Source organism: Grus americana, chromosome 6 (genome assembly GCF_028858705.1).
Source record: "Grus americana isolate bGruAme1 chromosome 6, bGruAme1.mat, whole genome shotgun sequence".
Classification (NCBI taxonomy): Eukaryota; Metazoa; Chordata; class Aves; order Gruiformes; family Gruidae; genus Grus; species Grus americana.
Genome location: NC_072857.1, coordinates 28106564 through 28121590, shown reverse-complemented (window position 1 = coordinate 28121590; position 15027 = coordinate 28106564).

Genomic DNA, 15027 nt, shown 5'->3' with positions numbered 1-15027 from the left:
AGTGCTTCCCCAAGCATTATATTTTTTTTTTCCCCCAGGCATCCAAATCAACTCCTACACTGCAAAAAGCAGAACTCTGTTCTTGCCTGGGATGATGGATGATCATCTGCCACATGATGGAAGGTGTGGCGGGGTCACACAGCTCTTGTGAATCTTGAAAAAGATCCCATACTTCCATTGTTTGGAAACTTGAGTTATGCAAATAATATCCTGTATATGGATTTCAGTTCTCTGATCTATAGCTGTGATGGCTTTCTAATAAAAAAATAGCACTCAAAATAATTTGTCTAGGTATTTTCTACTCCATTCTCAGACACACTCCTGCATTCGTGCCTTTCTCTTTCTTCCAGATGCCGTCCTATATCTACCTCAATTTTCTAGTTCATACCTGCTTCACATATAGAGTAGCTAACCTGCACATCTATTTGCTGCCATTGTGGTCTTCCAGGTGTCAGACTTCTGACAGTTGGGCTTTGTGTGAGCTCTTTGTGAAAAAAGCTCCTGGTGAGTATGTTTTTTGAATAGTGGCTTGATTTCTGGATGCATCTGTAGATGGATCAAAACAAGGCCTTATTTTCATATAATGTTAAATGCCAGGGTCTTTTTAAATTGGACCACGCGAAAATGGATAAAGTTGGCCATGCCATATCACCAGTGCCTGCTGAAGGGTTTGCTGTGTAACATCTTAGAGCTTCTATACCTCTGAAAAGCAGCAATAATAGTCAAAGACTCTGTCTCCTCTGCTCCTGTGTCGTACTGGAACTCTCTCAGAGAAATGAGGAGCCAGGAACTACACGTGATCCAGGCATTTTGATAAGATATCCATATATCAATGCTGTTTGGTATTAAAAATATCATATATCTGAGAAACCTTTCCCTTCCCCCCCCCCGCCATTTTGAAAATTAAGGCATGTTTGGAGCCTAAAATTTCACACTGAATCCATAAAGCATAAATGCTCTCAATGCCGAGGTTTTCTGTTGTCTAAGACACCCTCTTAATACATAACGTTGTTTCATAAAACCCACTGAGATACAGCCCCAGAAGTCTCCTATGCTCTTCTGATTCCTTCTCTCTTGGTTTCTAAAGCCACTCAGCTCTGCCTCCTCCTATTCGTCAAGCACTGTAGTGCTCTGTCATGAAAGAACTCCTACAATTTATAGTGTTAATGACTGCAGGTGGTGCTACCTTGAATATAAAAGCAATCTAATTAGGCCACCTTCTGGCTGAATCTGATTTAGTCTTTGACTCAGAATAGACAGGGAAGATGAGTGAGTGTGTATACGCAACAGTGACTGTTGTAAAGAGCAGGCATTGCTGAACACAGTTTTTTAAGTTCTACTGCCTCCTTTCTCCTTTGTTTTTGTTGTTTCCTTGTTGCACTTGGACCATCTACAGAAGACCTTGGTGTAACATGATATAGCACTTAGGACAAGTGGGATGATTATAAGTGGCTCTTGCCCCACTTCTGGATCCTACAGATGTTGCTACATGAGATTTGGTTCTTCCTGATTCTATAATTTGATTTTAATGGCTAGATACCATTGCAGCAGGCAAGTCCTACAGACAGTAGTGTCCTTTTACAGTCAGAAACATCTGTTAGCTAAGTGCTGTTGTACGGCCTGAACTCTAAATGAGATCTGTGTTTGAACACCGGCATTTCATACCAACCTGACAGACAGCTTTCTCAGGAGAAACAAAGTCTAATATGTCTGTTCTCATTTGGTAGAGCTCTTTTCTTTCCCCTATCCTTCATGTTTCTCTTTATTTCATCTACTACTTTTAGGGATATGAAGTGTGAGAGCCTTTTCTAAGGGCTTAATGCAGCCTGGGGACCAAATGTGCAATTCAAATAATGGTGCTTTGCTGTTCCCTTGAAGTGCAGGATAGAACTGGCGCCGCTCAGAGTAATATTTTGGGCTGTCACTATTTGATCAAAGAACTTGGACTGGATCTGCCAGTGTTAATGCTTTTAGGATGGATGACTCTTTTGCTTTAGAAGGGGTTTCCAGTAACCGAGGGCAACATATAACATCTTTGAAATTTCTGTATGTACAGAGTAGTGAACTCTCCATGGTAGTGTGCTTCAGGCACCCTCCAGGGAAGAAACAGGTTACAGAGCTCATTGGCACATCCCTCCTTTTCCACTTTAATTTTTGTTCCTTCCAGTTTGGTCTTGTTTCTGCAGATTTCTATAGCTTTCCATAGCACTCAGCTTGAGGAACAAGCCTGAACTCAAACCCAGCTAACAAAGACAGTTTACTCATAGCCGCAGGCTGTAAGGAATAAGTTTTAAAGATGCCTGAGTTCTTTGGGGTTGGAACCACAGTACTCTTAAGTCAGCTGAGTACGTTTTATACCTTAAGTGCTGTACACACAATAGGTGGTCTTTTTAAAGCAGCATATCACATCTACAATTAATGCCTGCAGATTAAAACAGCTGCCAGGCAGCAAAACTGTTGCATGCAGAAAAATCAGGTGGACACTCAAATTTGGACCTTAAATTAATTCTCTATTAGGGAGCTGCAAATCTTAAGGCAATTTCAAACAAAGAATCTTACAGAGGTTTGGAAATTAAATTCACAGCAATTTTTCTCGACCTGTGTTTAGCTTTGAGGGCAACTGCTTTTATTCTAGACTTGAAGAAAACTTGCCTACTCTAATTATTGGTCTAATAAAAGTCATTACTGCTCCTTAAAAACGCTGCCTCATATAGTGCGTAGCTAGCTCATAACAAAGCCACTACCATGTGTGCTTGGAACACAGCCATTTATACTTTGTTCTTTGTATTCAGAGTATCTCCCTGCAAACCAGCAACAGTTACAGCTTTCAGAGGAAGTTAGCAAGTACTGGGGAAGGATCATTTGTTTCTGATAAACCAGCCAGCTGCCCACTTACTTTTCAAGTAAATCACCACATTCTGTTACCAGATTTCAGGCCTGTTTAGAGTATTTATAAAGAGAATAATTGGACTTACTAACTTTATTATTTATCTTTTTAGACATTAGTTATTTTAAATTGAACTAACTGAAATTTAGGTTCCAAACAGAAGTATATGTTCACTGGAGCTAATTCTGAAAGCCATATGTGAAAGTTGGTACAAAGATTCAATAAATTTAACTTCCCTGCCATCATGCTCAGAATCCTTTCTTAATATCACCTGCTCTCTGTATTGAAAAAAAAATATTGCTTCTTACTGGGCAATAGGTAGGTACATTTGGCAAACAAAGCACATTATGAGCTCTAGAAAGTATAAAACACAGGAAAAAAAGAGAATGGGATTCTCCAGAAGAACAAGCCTCTTTGCAAAACTTCATTTCCATTTATGTTACGTTAGAACTTTTAAACAGAAGCTTGTGTGTGTTGCCACTACACATTGTTTTGCCTCTGACTCTCACTGTCATTTAGTCCTTAGACAGTTCCCGAAGTATCAATATTCAGTGTTTCTTCCCTGCTTCTCAACAGATTAAATCAGTCTGCCCCCATCTGCCTTCCTGAGACAAAAGTTATTTCATCCATGGCTGTCATATATTTCCCAGATAATGTTTTGATGTAGTTCCACCAGTCATGACTTTCATAAGCTTGATTTACTGTCTGGTTTATTGACCTCACTTTGCTAGGCTTTGCCTCCCTTCATAACAGCTGTGGACACATTGCCATAACAGGAGTTTGCCTTCTGTACACCAGCAATTTGCCCTTTTCATGTTCTGAAATCTCCAGGGAAACCCTGTTGGTGTTAATCTTTAATTCCTGGGAACCTACCTCAGACTCAAGACACTCTGGGCATTTTAATAAAAATGTAACTAAGGAAATAATTTAGGGTAATGAGCAATGTGCATTAAACCACCAAGACTACAAAGGATGTTTTCCAAGTAAATTGTTTATTGAGAGTATCCTTGGTCTCCAAATGAGTAGGAATTTAAAATAGACATGAGAGTACGTTTGGGGACATACAAGGCATGCACAGTGTCACCTTTGACTAGTTTGCTCATGCCAGTCTAGACCTTCATATTCTCCGACGTCAGTAGGTTTCTATTCACAGGCCCATTGGGATAATGAGAGACTGAGATCTCTGCAGCTGAACAGCCACTCAAGAGCTGATTGGAGAAATATATATATTTGTAACCTCCCACTGTATATGTGGAAATGGCAATAGGAGCCTACTGCATATGCAGGGATGTAGAGAGCTGGCAGCTAGGGAATGAAGGCAAATGGGATTGCAAGGGGCGGGAGGAAATGACTAAGAACTGTAGCAGAAGTGAGATCACACTAGTATACAGGCTGAGCAGCAGAAGCACAGAAAGGCAAATAGAAAGGTGTAGAAAATGTGGGAAGAGAAGTCGTCCATGGGATGTACAGAAGCAGAAGGCAGAGAAAATTCTCGTGGCTTAATTAGCTTTTTTAATTGAAAAGCACTTCTGCTTGTTGAAAGTTTTAGGCAAAGAAAGCTGAGGCAAAGATACAAAAATACACAGGCAAAGGAAAAAAAATGGACTGGAAATTTCTATTTGTGATGCCAATAGACAGTGTAATTAAATAGCTTCTGAATAAAAAAAAAAAAAATATCAGGGACAAATTCCCACCTTCAGTAGTGTCCCTGGCAAAGGTCTCCCTTTCTGAAGGAAGGCCGTGATTTTGTCCTAGACAACCAAAATTAATCAAAACAAGGAAAAAGACAGATATTAGTAGTGGGAATCAACAGGAACAAGCTTGCAAACAAAGGTCTAGTGCCAGACACAGTGGAAGAGAGGTAGAGAGGTTGAATGGTTAGTGGCAGAGTGAGAGGCAGACACGACCTTGGCAGCAGCCTCACTAACTGCAGAGTTTCCTGCCTTCTGCTCACTCTATTCACCAGTGCACTGAATGGCCCTTCAGCACAAGTCCCCAAACTTCTTTTCTGTTGCTGCTTTATCAGCATTTTGATAAGCTGGCTTGTTGACACTCCTGAACTGAGGAGTGTTGCCATGAAGTGCCTCTTTCCATGTTACTAAAAGTTACGGCCTTCCTTTACTGTGGAATTAGCAGATGAACTTTCAGAGGCCAATTATAAGAAATATCTTGGAAGTGTATGAGAGCCACTTCTTCTTATCCAAGCTTTTAGCCCAGCCCTGCTGTGCTGTGGCACGTGCATAGTGGGACTACTTGTGCAGAGTGGGATGTCTCCTGGTTTGGATTGCAGGGTAATACATTCTAGGATGATAATATTTGACTGGGTCATGGCAAGAGGTTTGTGGTTAAAAGAAAAATCTTAAATTGTTCATATTCTGTCAGGGGAAAAAAGGCCATATATTATTGGATTATGCATATTTTATCATCAAGTTGTATAAGTGAGCTATTAAACTGCATACAATTCTTGCAAGTCTTTGTTTTATAGATTAGTTTTACAAAGCATTTTATGTTCCTGCTGAACATAAACAGCCTCTCATATCTCCACCTACTACACCAAGTATTCTCCTGATTAATTCATGAATTCTATAATATTCAAAAGGAACCAGAGAGAAGAAATATGGTTTTAAGCCCTCTCCTAGCTTTGGCAGAGCAAACTATCTGTGTTCAAGTCAGGAAAGCAGATTCCTTGATCATTTTTGTTCAACACAGCATGTGTTGTTCTTTCATTAGCATCATGTCTGGTCCTCTGTCTTTGCAAGAAATACAGAGTAGTTCTGCAGCTACACAATGGACATGGTGGTAGGTCTCAGAGGTTATCATCATCAAGGCTAAAGCTAGAAATGGAGGAAGATCAGGACAAAATCAGCCTCACTTGAAGCTTCATCCACAACTAGGCAAAATGCCAAACCTCAGCTCTTCCCAGCTGGGGGCACACTGGCACCCCTTGGTACACTGGTTCCCAAGAACTTGGCCAGGGCACCACACAGAGGCAAGTTCTGTAGGCTCTCCTGGACGCTACCACAGTGACCCACAACCACACCATGGCAGAGAGGAAGGACAGGCATTCAATGGGGAGATTTATAGCCTCCCCTGGGCAGGTGGGTAGAGCAACATGGCAGACTGAGCTCCCTGGGTGCTCATCGCTCTGGCCTCTGTTGGGCTTTTGCCTCAGAGTCCTTCCACCTCAGAGCATGTTGGGTGGCTGTAGGCTAATGCCCAGGCATAGAAAGTAGCTGTGAGACTTCAAGGATGGGATGGCAGAAACCGAAAACTTCCCCAGGAGCAAGGACAGCTGCTTCACAGCCAGTTTATGACCAAATATAACATCATCTCAGATAGGTTCTTTCTTACCCGTGGATGTCTTCCAGGGCCCAGAGCAAGGGATGCTCCATACGTAGTACATTGTTTTCACTTTCACAAAACAGATTATCACAGGCTGAGCCTGGCTGGCCACAGGCACGCAACAGAGCCAGAACAGTAATCCCAGTATTTCTGACTGACCCACTGAAGGGAAGTACCAGCAGAAATGGGGGGAAAGCCCAGTCTCCCGAGGCTTTGCAGGCTCCAAATTGCTGGCTGGCTCACAAAAGGCTGAGTATTGTGCTCAGCCAAGCAAACATTCCTTGGATTTTCATTGCTTATTAGTTGACAGCTCTTAGAAAACCTCTGTCTGAAGAAGATAGAAAAAGTCCCCAAACCAGATTTTTGTGTGTACCTCACTCTGTATGTCTGCTGTATGCATAATGCAGCAGCAGGGCATTAGGGTGAGCAGTATTGCTTTGGGAAGTATCTGGGGAACAAGGTTTTGATGTCTTTCTATTATCTTGAGTCTGACAGGAATGAGGGGGAGACAAGGAAATGTTTCAAGGTGCTAGCTGTTGTGCCCTCACCTACACTTTGATTTCTGCAATGAACCAGGTATCTATCCTCTTGCACTGATGATGAGCTAGGCTTACTGAATGTTTTCAGAGCTCAGTTTAAAGCAGATGTCATTCTGCTAAATTAAGGAGACATTTATAAAGAAATAGCATGACGTTATTATTGGTATTGTTATCCTTTCCCCCCAGAGGCTCCAGGTGCTCTTAATTCTCACTGGCGTGCTAAATACTCAATTCCTTCAGGAAAATCTGACAAATAAAGGTTAAGTATGTTCAACTCATCATTTTTGGCAATGTCCCTTTAACTCAGGTGTCAGCTGGAAGGGTTCTTGCCACTGTTTCTTCTGTTGTTCTCTTAAAATCCCACTAGATACCATAGCAACAGCTGGATCACATGCTCCTCTGGTGTGCTCCCTGTAAGCAGATGTGAACAATGCTGGCTAATAAAGTCTCAGCAGGTGTTGGACAGGAAAAGGACTGAATTCAGCCTCTACTTTTTTCTTAATAACTTCCAACAAAGGCTTTCTGTCATTTCTTATGACACAGGTAAATCCAGATCTGCAGGCAAAACAGATTCAGGTTACTTCCTCGCTTAATAAAAAGACTGTCCAGGTAGCTGACATTTTACAGCTATTTTCTCCCCATCCTATGTAAGCATTTCTTGGAAGCCTGAGGCTGGAATATGTTTCTATATTCAAATGTGTTTGCAGTGCCTGAATAAATGCTATCTCTGCTTTATTGATGGGTTAGTCCTGCTGTTAAATTGATTACACTCTTTGGTATTTTTTGAAACTTTACCCCAAAGAAGGAATTCAGAACTATTCATATGTCAATTGAGTGCTCCATATTCAATTGTGCTCTAATTATTTTCCATGCATGTGGTAAACATTTAAAGTAATACAGGTTGATTTGGCCTAATAAGTATGTCATTGGTTTTTAAATCGCAGAATAAAGCTTTTCACATGTCAAGTGAACATTTAATAATGCCATCGCTTAGAGGAAGTGTTCATAATCCTTTTCCTCAACCAATGCGGAAAATCTATGTACAGCCTTATTTATGTTCATATTTAGGCGAGCAAAAAATAATAATTCTCTCTTTTAATCTGATTTCTTCTTCCAAGTATCTCCCATAAATTCTTCCCATATAACACTAAACCATATGCAGTCTCAGCTGTGTCATACTCCCTAGGTTGAAAACTGACTTGCAATGCATAAAGTCTGCAGCTATGTCAGACATTGTGTAATCAATCTCTACTTTAATTATGGGTTCTTATAAGGACAAATAAATCATACCTCCATGAGCATGATAGAAGGACTAAAACCCCAAACAGGGAAAGAGAATAGTAAATTTATTCCCTTATGGAACTAGATGGAGGTTTAGTAAGAAATCAGTGATAATACTTCTGATGAAAATCCAGAGTGAATTCTGTGATTTGTAAAATCTGAAGTGGCTCTGAAATTGCAGATGCCTGTGGAGTCCTTAGACTAATACTTGTTTATAGTGTCTGCATCAATTTAGATGCAAAAACTTAAGGGATCTAATTATTTTCCTTCTGTTTTACAAAGTTTCTTTTCATTACATACCGTCAAGTTAGAAATCCAGGGAGGAAATCTTAAATAGTAATGTCTGCTGCCGATTTTAGCACTCTCTTCTTTCTGAAGACTTATGAATATGCGTGTGTGTTCCTCACAAAGAGTCTGCTTCTGCCACCCGCTTAGTAGTGCTACAAGAAATTTTTAGTGATTACTGGAAATGCTCACTGGTAAGGTCAGAGTAAGGGACACAGCCTCCAGTCAAATAAAATGACAGCCCATGCTCCAAAGCATGAGATCATTGCACAGCAAGCTGCCTGACGGGCACTTCCATGCATGGCTTCCATAGGTCTGGAGCGGGCTCTGAGCACTGTAAAACAGCACTGGCACTTAAACAGGGTGGGTAGGAAGGAACATAGGATATTAACAGCATCATAAGGTTTACTTGGTGGGGCAGATGCAGGTTTGGATGGGACAGTATCTGGCATTCACAGGGTCTGTGTGTGAGCCTCTCCTGCATGTGTCTCTGGGAGAACAGGGCATAAATGGAAGGCAGCATCCTGGCAGGCAAAGAGGAGACACCAAAGGCATGGAGTATCCCGATCCTCAGAGCAGCTCAAGTGTGCTGCCAGTCTCCTCCTGGACTGCCCGTCACTGCCATAGGCTGTTGCATAGCTCCTCATGAGCAGTCTGGAGTGTCAGGACAAACCCTCTGGGCCAGGTGGGCCAAGGGTGCTTATCCTGCTGCCGCCCCTTGTGGGGACACACAAGTCTATGGTCCCCAGACTGCCGGTTCAGCATTTCTCACAGGAGGAGCAGATGAGGTTGAAACAGTGACAGTGCTCTATGAAAAACTAGACCGGTTCAGGCTAGGAGGATGAGCTCTTCTGTACAAGCTGGAGTGGCCATTTGCCCCTGCCCTGCCACCGAGGACACATCTTCCCCTGCCACCAAGGACACATCTTCCCCTGCCAAACGGTCCAGCTCCAGGAAGGATACAGGCACAGGCTTGCAAATTGATATTGCACTTAAATGATTACAGGCTCTTCACCTTCAGCCTGATTGCAGCTGACTTGAGGAAAAGCAAGTTCAGAAATCTAGTTCTGTCTGTCTAAGGGTTCCTGAACAACTGGGCTAGTTAAACCAGGCTAAATTAGAAATTAACAGGCATTGCCCTGGGGATGGTCTTATAAGCCATGAGTGAAGGAAATAGGCAAGTATTCAGCAGCAGCTCCTAGGAGGATGAATTGCATGTAGATAGACAGATTTAGAGTCAGGAATAACAATTGTGCTTAAAAGTGGAAACAATTTACTTTATTGTTTTATTTGTAATCATTGGGCACTAGTATTTTTGTTCAAAACTCCTAGACAGACCATGTGTTATGAAGGACAAAATCACTCTTAAGGCATAAGCATAATCACTAAGAGATTGTTTCATCACAGATCTGTTTACTGACCTTTCACCAGCAGAAAATGTTTTTTATTGCAGTCTGTGGCAAGAGAAATTCCAGAGGATTGTAATAAGTGCAATTAACAGAGGGTCAGCATTGTAGCTAGTATAAATCAGGGTAGCTACAACTTGGAGATATACTTACTTACATCAACTGAGTGTCTTGCCCCAAGAATGTAAAATAAGATCTGCTCTGCAGAATGAGACTACTGTTACCCAGGATCCCATGACTAGCCTTTGTATGGTGAGAAAATGCAGAGTTAATAGGATTTTGCTATTAGTGAATTTGATCTGATACCGTGCTTTATTTTATTCCAGAGCAGCCTGGGAGATATTTAGCATCAACAAAGCAAAAACTGTGAGAACATTTCTTGCCTATTGCGAACATTTTCCTGAGCGTACCGTTTCTCCCCAGGAGCACCACAGGGTGGCCCCGGGCGGCCTCACCCCGTAGAGGGTGCCCTGGAGTTAAGGCTGCCAGTTCAGCTCTGGCATCATCTCCGCGACACTCCTCACAAATGTTGAAATGCAAACCAGAAAAACCAAACTGCACCTCTTTATTTCTTGACAAGTACTTAAAATAGAAATACTCTGACCTATTTTTTTAAAACTACTCCTGTCTTGATATTCCCATGTAGAAAAAAGCTGCATGTCACTCATCACAGGAGCCCTGTTCTCAAAGACTTAGGGCTGGATTCAGCCCAGCAGCTCTAAACTAGGGAATATCCACCACACCACACTGAAAGCAGGGGTCATTTGACAATGGCTTCGAGCAACCCTTTTCAAGCCTTGAACAGCACAACAACTCAAATAATAGTCACTGCCTGCTTTGCTCTTTTCATGCTCTCTCGTAGCTTGGCACTGCAATAATAAAAAGCCTCTTTAGAAGATAATGTCCACTCTGTGTTGCTCACCCTTCCTGTAGTTTACAGGAGCTAAGGACACTAGTAAGGTCCAAGAATACCAGGCATTTCTGCTGCATTTGAAGATACCTTGGCAAAGTCTTCTGATAGATTAGAAGAAAAAGTAAACAGTTTAATGCAATCCCCAGGCAGCATCGCCCAGGTCTGGCTTTGAAGGTAGACGAGGCCAATCTTCAAGATGGCTTTGCCTGTACAGTGGCTGGTGCCTCTGTGCCTCGGTGCAGCAGAGCCAAGAAGGGAAACCCTGTGGGGGCTAATTCCTGAGCCGTTCCCAGGCTGCAGGGACGGTCAGTGCTCAGCTGGGCAAGACCCTGTCCCAGGAGCACCCTTGATGTCGGCTGTGGGTGGGCACAGCTCTGTCCTCATGTAACTGCCTGAGGACAATGTCCAGCAGAGCAGAGCATCTCCCACGTTTTACAGAGCCTCTCTTCTCGCTCCCACCAGCTGCTGCATCCCCTCACACAGTGCTTTCCTTGTTCCCTTGAAGCAAGGACAAGCCTTTCCTGCTGCCTTCTGTCACTAATGGTGGAAAATCCACAGGTGAACACTGTACTCATCATGACAAGATGGGAGCTTTTCTCCCGACTGAACTTCTTTCCCTCTGTCTCTGAGGTGTTTAGAGATTCATGGGAGGAAAGCTGCCTTTTTCTGATACCTTGTCTGATGTTGTGACAACCTGGACTGTCATCACAGGGCAGATGTTTTCTTCAGCAGCTGGGCAAAAATAATTAGTACAACAGAGGTATAAACAATCCTGCACTGTCTGTTCCTCAGCAACAAAGACCTTAGGCTTTGGCTGCCTGTGCAGCAACATGAAAAAGTGGTGTAGTCTGAGGGATCTATTACACTAACCTGCATTTAGCTTGCAGCACACTTTGATCATTCAGCTCCTTCAGAACACCCATCTTTGACCTCACTTGCTTCTCATTAATGCCTTCTGCTTCTCCTCGGTACCAGCATGTGTAAAACAGAGGCCTTCTGGAGGGGAAAACAGAGATTATCAGTATCTGCTGTGCAGACTGTAGTAGCTGGACTCACAGGGGCACCTCCTTGCCAGAGTGGATTTTGTTTTGCTCTTCATGGGTTACAGCTGTTCCTGAGCAAACTTTTCTCTCCTTCTCTTATTTGCATAGAAGATTGCAAACTTTTCAGGCCACTTCAAATGGCAGTCTGGTTGAACATGAAATCCTTGCCACCGAGAGGTCTGTCATTTGGCAGATAAATAAAATCATTGCTAAAGTATTAAATGATAAATCTTCCACCCTCTGTGTCTTACAGCTATCCCGGGTCTGTGGAGCTCCCAGGTGTTTTTCAGGAGGGAGACAGATTTATGTAGAGAACTAATGTGCATGTAAATCTCTTCCACATATATGCTGTCTCCTCCTGCGTTGAATCTTGGCCTTGGTAAGAACTGTCATAACATCCAAAACTTTTTAGCGTTGATTGAAGAGACCATCCGCTGTGAAGTCACTCCTCTGTTGGTTCTCTCTGAATTGGGGAAGGAATAAAAACTAATTCAGAGATAGAATTGCAATCAGTAACAGATTCATACTGATCAGATTCAGAAACATTCATACTGAAAGGGCGCAGTCTGTTCTTCTCTCTGTGAAACTCCTGTTACGTATATTGACAGAAGAGAAGCACTTCTGTATCTGTGTGGGGTCCTTTAAACAGAGGTCCTTATAATTCTGCCAGACTCTCATCTCACTCATCTGAATATTGCCCCCTGTCTTGAGAAGCAGCATAAATCTGACATCATTACTGTAAAGAGTTATTCCTACCCCATAGAGAATTTTCATTACATGGGATGCAAATGCTGCTCCAAGTTTATGCTCAGAGTTTCAGGTTTCAGAACAGACTGTAAGTGCTAAGAGGAGCAAATTCATGATAGAACACAGCTCTAGCAAAAAATGGGAAGATTATGGAGCCACATAAGAGTATACATGCAGAGACCACCAGGCAGGCTGTCTTAATCTGGTGGTTACCTTCAGCCTGGAGGTGGTCCTGGATGGTATTACCCTGCCTACCAGGTTTGTCTCAGAGCAGCTGCCTCTCCTTGTTTCTGTAAAAGCAGAGAGGACGAGGACTGGATATGTCTCCTACTGTCCATACAGAGCCCAGCTTCTCAAACTAGGGGCTGCCACCACTGCAGCAGAGCTCATGAGTGGAAGCCAAATATACACTGACCATGAAAGAGGATGCACCTGGAAGCATGTGCATCTTCCAGGAAGATCATGGAAATCTAGAATTGCTCAGTGACTTTTGTCTTGCGTGTTCAGGAAGGATGACAAAAGGTGAGAGGTGTAGTGCAATGTGGCTGCAAATTCTTTAACTCCAAACATGCAGTTATCCATTCATAGAAGGGCAATATTCCTCCCTCATGAGCGCCGATTCAGGGGATGAAATTTCTTTCGGTATAACGGGACCTGTTGCCTAACTATCTACTTTGCCAGAGAGGTTCCTTCTGTGCTGAATGAATCCAAATGCAGAGCTCGCTTGGACTAAGACCTTGAATGCAAGCTTCTTTTCATTTTCAAGAAAGGGTCAAACACTTGATCTGTTCTCTTGTCAGCCATCACCACAGGCAGCCTGTTTTCCAGTATCAGCACATCCTAAGAATGGCAAAAACCTGCAGCTGGCTCACCAGCCCCTAGCACTGCCAAATCAGAAACTATGTCCAACTTTAAATCCATTGCAAATTAGTCTGGATCTGAGACCAAACAGTATGCTCTGTTTCAAACACCAAAGCAAGAGAGCAGATCCACCCTACAAAAACAATTCAGCCTGGTATGACCTGCATACCAAAAAGCATCTGTTAGTATTAGCATGCAGATTTAAACATGGCAAGGCAAAGAAAGTGGCAACTAAAATTAAGATGCATAGGGCACAGAAGAGTCCTGTTCAGCTTCTTGCTCATATTGCACAGAAAAAAAGAGAAGGAGGAGAGATGCCTTTTGTCTTTTGTCTTTTTTTTTTTTTAACATAGCATTATATAGAATAAACTAATCCCTTTCATTTAGCAAATCCATTTTATTTCTTGGAGGGTTAAATCCTGCTTGCCTCAAACAAATGAGTAATCCAATTGGCTTCAATGTGACAACTCCCAAAAGGCAAACAGGATTTGACTCCCTCCAGAATGTAGTACACAGATTTTGTGAATGAGCTATTTGAAACGCTGGATACTTTGTGTGCTAGCTTTGCTGCTGCCCTATAAACCCATGATGACTGTGTCAGCCAGTTTTTCTTGTGCTGAAGGTTTACATGGCTTCCTATGGCTCTAAATTTAAACTAGGGCCTCTCACTACAAATCATAAATTTGGCCATGTTGGTTTTGTAAGATGAAGAGAAAAGGGAGGAGAAGGAAGCACTCTTTCTGAAAGCAGTAGTTAGGGCCAATTTACTTTTAGTGGATGTTTAAATTTCTTGAGAACCACGTAATCTCTTAGGACTCTTGCAAAACTGTAAGCTCTGTATCTCTAATATGAGAGAGCAAGAGTGATTGAGGTACATTGTATAAACTTTACCAGTTTGCTGGCATCAGGGGCTTTCTCATCTCCTCACTGACTGAATTTCTATTTCTAAGCCCTTTCGCAAGAAAGCAGACATCGGAGCTTGCAGTTTGTCTCACATTTGCTACTGACAGTGCGGGCCATTTTCAGAGTAGCCTGGATTTCTGTTCTTTGACACCTCCAGTTACTTCACAGAAGACACCTAATTAGACACCTCCCAGCACCCACCTACAACACTTGCATCACTACAGGAGGGAGCTCCCTTGACGAAAATGTTCATTCTGGCAGGAAACCAGATCAAGAAGGTAGTCAAAAGTCCATATGGATGAAACTCATTCAAGGAAAATAGCTTCAGTGATCTAACTCTGAGAGCTGAAAGAATGTGGAAAATCACCCACTGGACGTTTAAAAACAGTCAGATGTGTGGAGGCACTGAGTCCAAATAGCAAGAAAGAGAAAATAAAATTGCAACAAATAATGTGCTAAACACATTGTGTGTTGATTTAACTATATTGCAGTCGCCCACTGCCCCATGTGCGCTGACAGGTAGCAAAGCTTAGGCAACTTGCATTTTTGGAAGAGTATTTGCATCCTCTTTTTTTTTTTTTTTTTTTTTTTTATATAAAGCCTACAGAAGGAGAGGGGGAGTGAAGAAAGTTGTTATATAAGCAGCGAGGATAGGGAGTTCTGGTTAGGCTTCTACTCTGGGCTGCAAAATAAATAATCAAAGCAAATGAAGATGCAGGTACTTACATGAGGACTGAATGTGGCTCAAGGTTTTGTTTCCTGGGCACTTCTTCCCTGATAACAGAGATAGGGTCATGGGACTCATCTGTGCTACAGTAAT